The sequence below is a fragment of the Salmo trutta genome, chromosome 3 (genome assembly GCF_901001165.1).
Source record: "Salmo trutta chromosome 3, fSalTru1.1, whole genome shotgun sequence".
Lineage (NCBI taxonomy): Eukaryota > Metazoa > Chordata > Actinopteri > Salmoniformes > Salmonidae > Salmo > Salmo trutta.
Window position 1 is genome coordinate 24,064,276 of NC_042959.1, and position 6,161 is coordinate 24,070,436.

Below are 6,161 nucleotides of genomic sequence, written 5' to 3' on the forward strand. Positions count from 1 at the left end.
TTCATACTATTTCATCCCTCCACAAGATATTGTCTAGACACAAATCTAGGGTTGCTAGAGACCCAACCCAGTCATTCAGTCTTTTTGTTCTGTATCTGTGGACGCGACCCAGTCGTTCGTTCTAAATGTTACTTAGTAACATTCTCTTAATTTAATCTATTTTGTACATACATGTGCCAACAGTTGAAGTGGCTTTTCTGGCTTGTAGGATCAAAATGTGCTTGCATAAATAAAAATCACTGTATTCCCTGTGAAACACTCCGCAGTGTTCTTATTACAATAACTGTTCCTTTAAGTACAGTTTAACAAGTATTTGAATTTCCAATGACCAATTGGGTTGGGATAAGGGTTAGGGTTACTGCAGTAAGTACAGTGTAACACTGAGTAATTACAAACAGAAAATAGTGTGTATCAAATCAAATGTATTTATAAAGCCCTTCTTACATCAGCTGATATCTCAAAGTGCTGTACAGAAACCCAGCCTAAAACCCCAAACAGCAAGCAATGCAGGTGTAGAAGCACGGTGGCTCGGAAAAACTCCCTAGAAAGGCCAGAATTTAGGAAGAAACCTAGAGAGGAACCAGGCTATGAGGGGTGGCCAGTCCTCTTCTGGCTGTGCCGGGTGGAGATTATAACAGAACATGGCCAAGATGTTCAAATGTTCATAGATGACCAGCAGGGTCAAATAATAATAGTCTGCATGGGTAACTGTGTACAGGTAACTGCCAAAAATAAAAGAAACACTTGAGTAAATGAGGGATACTATCAGGAATCAAGGTAAGACCCAGGTGCAGACTGTGTGAAGTAACAATGTTTATTGTAGCCACAGGGGCAGGTAAAAGACAGGTCAAGGTAGATAGGAGTCGATAATCCAGAGCAGAGGCCAAGGTACAGGACAGCAGGCAGGCTCAGGGTCAGGTCAGGCAGAGATCGGTAATCCAGAGATGGAGCAAAGGTACAGGACGGCAGGCAGCGTCAGAGACAGGCAGTGGTCAGGCGGGCGGGTACAGGGTCAGGACAGGCAACACCAGGAGGATGAGGAAAAAGAGAGGCTGGGAAAAGACAGGTGCTGACAGGACAAATGCTGGTAAGCTTGACAAACAAGACGAACCCTGCAACAGCCAAACAGAAAACACAGGAATAAGTACACAGGGGATAATGGGGAAGATGGGCGACACATGGAGGGGGGTGTGGACAAGCACAAAGACAGGTGAAACAGATCAGGGCGTGACAGGATACAAAGTATATTGAAAGTGTAACCGATGTGAAATGGCTAGTTAGTTAGCGGTGGTGCGCGCTAATAGCGTTTCAATCGGTGACGTCACTCGCTCTGAGACCTGAAGTGGTTGTTCCCCTTGTGTTGCAAAGCCGCGGCTATTGTGGCGCGATGTGTAACAATGCTTCGTGGGTGTCAGTTGTTGATGTGTGCAAGGGTCCCTGGTTCGAGCCCAGGTTGGGGCGAAGAGAGGGACGGAACCTACACTGTTACAAAAGCATGGCTTCTAACATGTGTGGTTCCTGAGTTAATTAAACAATTTCTATCCCATCATGCTTAGGGTCATGCATAAAAATGTCCAGTTGCCCATTACTTTTGCTTCCATGGCTAGAAGAAGAGATCTCAGTGACTTTTAAAGAGGGGTCTCAAAGAAGAATAAGGGGGTTTAAAGTTTGTGTGTGTGTCAGTCACAAGATCTCAACCCAATTGAACACTTATGGGAGCTTCTGGAGCAGCGCCTGAGACAGTGTTTTCCACCAACATCAAACAAAACAACTCTATTGGAGGGATGCGACACCGTTCGTCCATGAGAAAATCTGGAATTTCTCATGGACGAACGGTGTCGCATCCCTCCAATAGAGTTCAAATACGTGTACAATCTGGTGGTCCAATGACCTAAAAAAGGCACTTTATGTTGGGGGTTTCCTTTATTTTGGCAGTTACCTGTATATACAGTGGAAGTTGGAAGTTTACATACACCTTAGCCAAATACATTCAAACTCAGTTTTTCACAATTCCAGACATTTAATCATAGTAAAAATTCTCTGTCTTAGGTCAGTTAGGATCACCACTTTATTTTAAGAATTATTTTAAGAATGTGAAATAATAGTAGAGAGAATGATTTATTTCAGCTTTTATTACTTCCATCACATTCCCAGTGGGTCAGAAGTTTACATACAACCAATGAGTATTTGGTAGCATTGCCTTTAAATTGTGGTCAAACGTTTCGGGAAGCCTTCCACAAGCTTCCCACAATAAGTTGGGTGAATTTTGGCCCATTCCTTCTGACAGAGCTGGTGTAACGGAGTCAGGTTTGTAGGCCTCCATGCTCGCACACGCTTTTTCAGTTCTGCCCACAAATTTTCTATGGGATTGAGGTCAGGGCTTTGTGATGGCCACTCCAATACCTTGACTGTGTTGTCCTTAAGCCATTTTGCCACAACTTTGGAAGTATACTTGGGGTCATTGTTCATTTGGAACACCCATTTGCGACCAAGCTTTAACTTCCTGACTGATGTCTTGAGATGTTGCTTCAATATATCCACATCATTTCCTTCCTCATGATGCCAATTATTTTGTGAAGAGCACCAGTCCCTCCTGCAGCAAAGCACCCCCACAACATGATGCTGACTCCCCCGTGCTTCACGGTTGGGATGGTGTTCAAGCCTGCCCCTTTTTCCTCCAAACATAATGGCCAAACAGTTCTATTTTTGTTTCATCAGACCAGAGGACATTTCTCCAAAAAGTACGATCTTTGTCCCCATGTGCAGTTGCAAACTGTAGTCTGGCTTTTTTATGGCGGTTTTGGAGCAGTGGCTTCTTCCTTGCTGAGCGGCTTTTCAGGTTATGTCAATATAGGACTCGTTTTACTGTGGATATAGATACTTTTGTACCTGTTTCCTCCAGCATCTTCACAAGGTTCTTTGCTGTTGTTCTGGGATTGATTTGCACTTTTCGCACCAAAGTACATTCATCTCTAGGAGACAGAACAAGTCTCCTTCCTGAGCGGTATGACAGCTGCATGGTCCCATGGTGTACATACTTGCGTACTATTGTTTGTACAGGTGAACATGGTACCTTCAGTTGTTTGGAAATTGCTCCCAAGGATGAACCAGACTTGTGGAGGTCTACAAAAAAATTCTGAGGTCTTGGCTGATTTCTTTTGATTTTCCCATGATGTCAAGCAAAGAGGCACTGAGTTTGAAGGTAGGCCTTGAAATACATCCACAGGTACACCTCCAATTGACTCAAATGATGTCAATTAGCCTATCAGAAGCTTCTAAAGCCATGACATAATTTTCTGGAATTTTCCAAGATGTTTAAAGGCACAGTCAACTTAGTCTATGTAAACTTCTGACCCACTGGAATTGTGATACAGTGAATTATAAGTGAAATAATCTGTCTGTAAACAATTGTTGGAAAAATTACTTGTGTCATGCACAAAGTAGATGTCCTAACCGACTTGCCAAAACTATAGTTCGTTAACAAGAAATGTGTGGATTGGTTGAACAACGTTTTAATGACTCCAACCCAAGTGTATGTAAACGTCCGACTTCAACTGTGTATGTACGTATGTATGTATGCAATGTATGTATTTCCCACACAGGCAAAAGTACTCCAGTATATCTCTCCTCAACCAACTACCATTCTAACACCAGATGTCCCTCTTTCATTAAGTCAGGACCAAGCTAAGACCAGCAGCAGTCTGTTTCTGACCCACTCAAGGGTAAATACACAAAAATCACTAATAATGAAATTAATAACTCTTATTTGTTATGAGTATAATGGTTAATTAATCCATCTTTCCTAGAAAGATGTGTATTCTGGTGTTCTCCATACAATAAATATGTGTGAAGTATGTAACGCGTGTCGTGTGTGGAGGACCAAGATGCAACAGGGAAGTGTGTACTCATATTCTCTTTTTAATATATAAGAAGGAGAAACAAAATAAACACATATACAATTAACAGAAACGACACTAACAGTTCTGTCAGGTGGCAAGCACAAAACGGAATACAACTACCCACAACCCACAATACAAACACACCCCTAATTATAGGACCTTCAATCAGAGGCAACGATAGACAGCTGCCTCCAACTGAAGGCCCCAACACCAATTAGCTAAACGACTAGACTGAACATAGAAATAAACTAACATAGAACAATAACCATAACCCTGGCCTAATAAATCAAATACCCCTCTACCTGGACACATACACAAAACCACCCTGAACCACATAAAACAAATACCCCCTGCCACGTCCTGACCAAATTAAACACTAACAAATAACACCTTTACAGGTCAGAACGTGACAAAGTAACCATTTCTATACCTTTTAGATTACAGGTGGAGCTCATTCAAGGCAACTTATCTTATATTACATAAATATATATATATATATTCATCTGGTACGTCACAGAAGAAAGTCTTACTGTAAAATATCATATTGCAGTGCATAATATGCTTGATATACTATAAATACAACTGTCACGTCCTGACCATAGTAAGTTGTTATTTTCTATGGTAGAGTAGGTCAGGGCATGACAGGGGGTGTTTGTCTGTTTTTGTATTTCTATGTTCAGTTTCTAGTTTTGTATTTCTATGTTGGTGTTATTTGGGTTGATCTCCAATTGGAGGCAGCTGATCCTCGTTACCTCTAATTGGAGGTCATATTTATGTTGATGTTTGTCCCACCTGTGTTTGTGGGTGATTATATTTTGAGTAGTGTGTTTTCTCTCTGCGTCATGGTTTGTTGTTTTTGTGTTTTAAGTATTAGTGTATTGCATTTCAGTTTCACGTTAAATAAAATATGTGGAACTACGAACACGCTGCATTTTGGTCCGATCCTTTGACAGCCGTGACACAAACGTATGTGGAGACCCATTCAAATTAGTGGATTCGGCTATTTCAGCCACACCCGTTGCTGACAGGTGTATAAAATGCGAGCACACAGCCATGCAATCTCCAAAGACAAATGTTGGCAGTAGAATGGCCCGTATTGAAGATCTCAGTGACTTTCAACGTGGCTTTCAATAGGATGACACCTTTCCAACAAGTCAGTTCATCAAATATCGGGCCTGCTAGAGATGCCCGGGTCAACTGTAAGTGCTGTTATTGTGAAATGCAAACATCTAGGAGCAACAACGGCTCAGCTGCGAAGTGGTAGGCCACACAAGCTCACAGCATGGGACTGCAGAGTGCTGAAGCGCATAGCGCGTAAAAATCGTCTGTCCTCAGTTGCAACACTACCGAGTTCCAAACTGCTTCTAGAGGCAATGTCAGCACTGTTCGTCAGGAGTTTCATGAAATGAGTTTCCATGGCCGAGCAGCCGCACCCAAGCCTAATATCACCAGGTGCAATGCCAAGCGTCGGGTGGAGTGGTGTAAAGCTCGCCGCCATTTGACTCCGCAGCAGTGGAAACGCGTTCTCTGGCGTAATGAATCACGCTTCACCATCTGGTAGTTCGACTGACGAATCTGGGTTTGGTGGATGCCAGGAGAACGCTACCTGTGCCAATGCATAGTGCCAACTGTAAAGTATGGTGGAGGAGGAATAATGATGTGGGGCTGCTATTTATGGTTCAGGCTAGGCCTCTTCGTTCCAGTAAAGGGAAATCTTTACGCTACAGCATACAATGCCATTCTTCCCACGCCACCCCAGTCACACCCCACCGCCTCCACTCCGGTCCCCTCCATGAGGAGATAAATCACGCCCCAGACTACAGCTTGCACCCTTGTGTCACTCGGAGATCCCTCACACAACTCTTAGGAAAAGGCCCAGCCCAGTGTCAGCACGGGTAGGGATAGTGTCATAATAGTGAGGGTTAGAAGAGTGGTAAGGGAGGAGAAAACAGTGGGGGGAGTGTGTGTGCGGGAGGGAGGGAGGTCTGGGCTAGGTAGACTGGGTTGATGAAGGCTGTGGGTATGTGTTAGGGGGGTTCAGGCCTGGGTAGACAGTGTTGATGAAGGCTGTGGGTGTGTGTTAGGGTGGGTCAGGGCTGGGTGAACTGGGGGTGATGAAGGCTGTGGGTGTGTGTTAAGGGGGGTTAGGGATGAGTAGTCTGGGGTGATGAAGACTGTGGGTGTGTGAGGTTTTCCAGGGGATCGGGTAAGGGGAAACCTCCCCGCCAAGTGTGCTAGCCGATTAGTGTTTGTGTCCCCAAG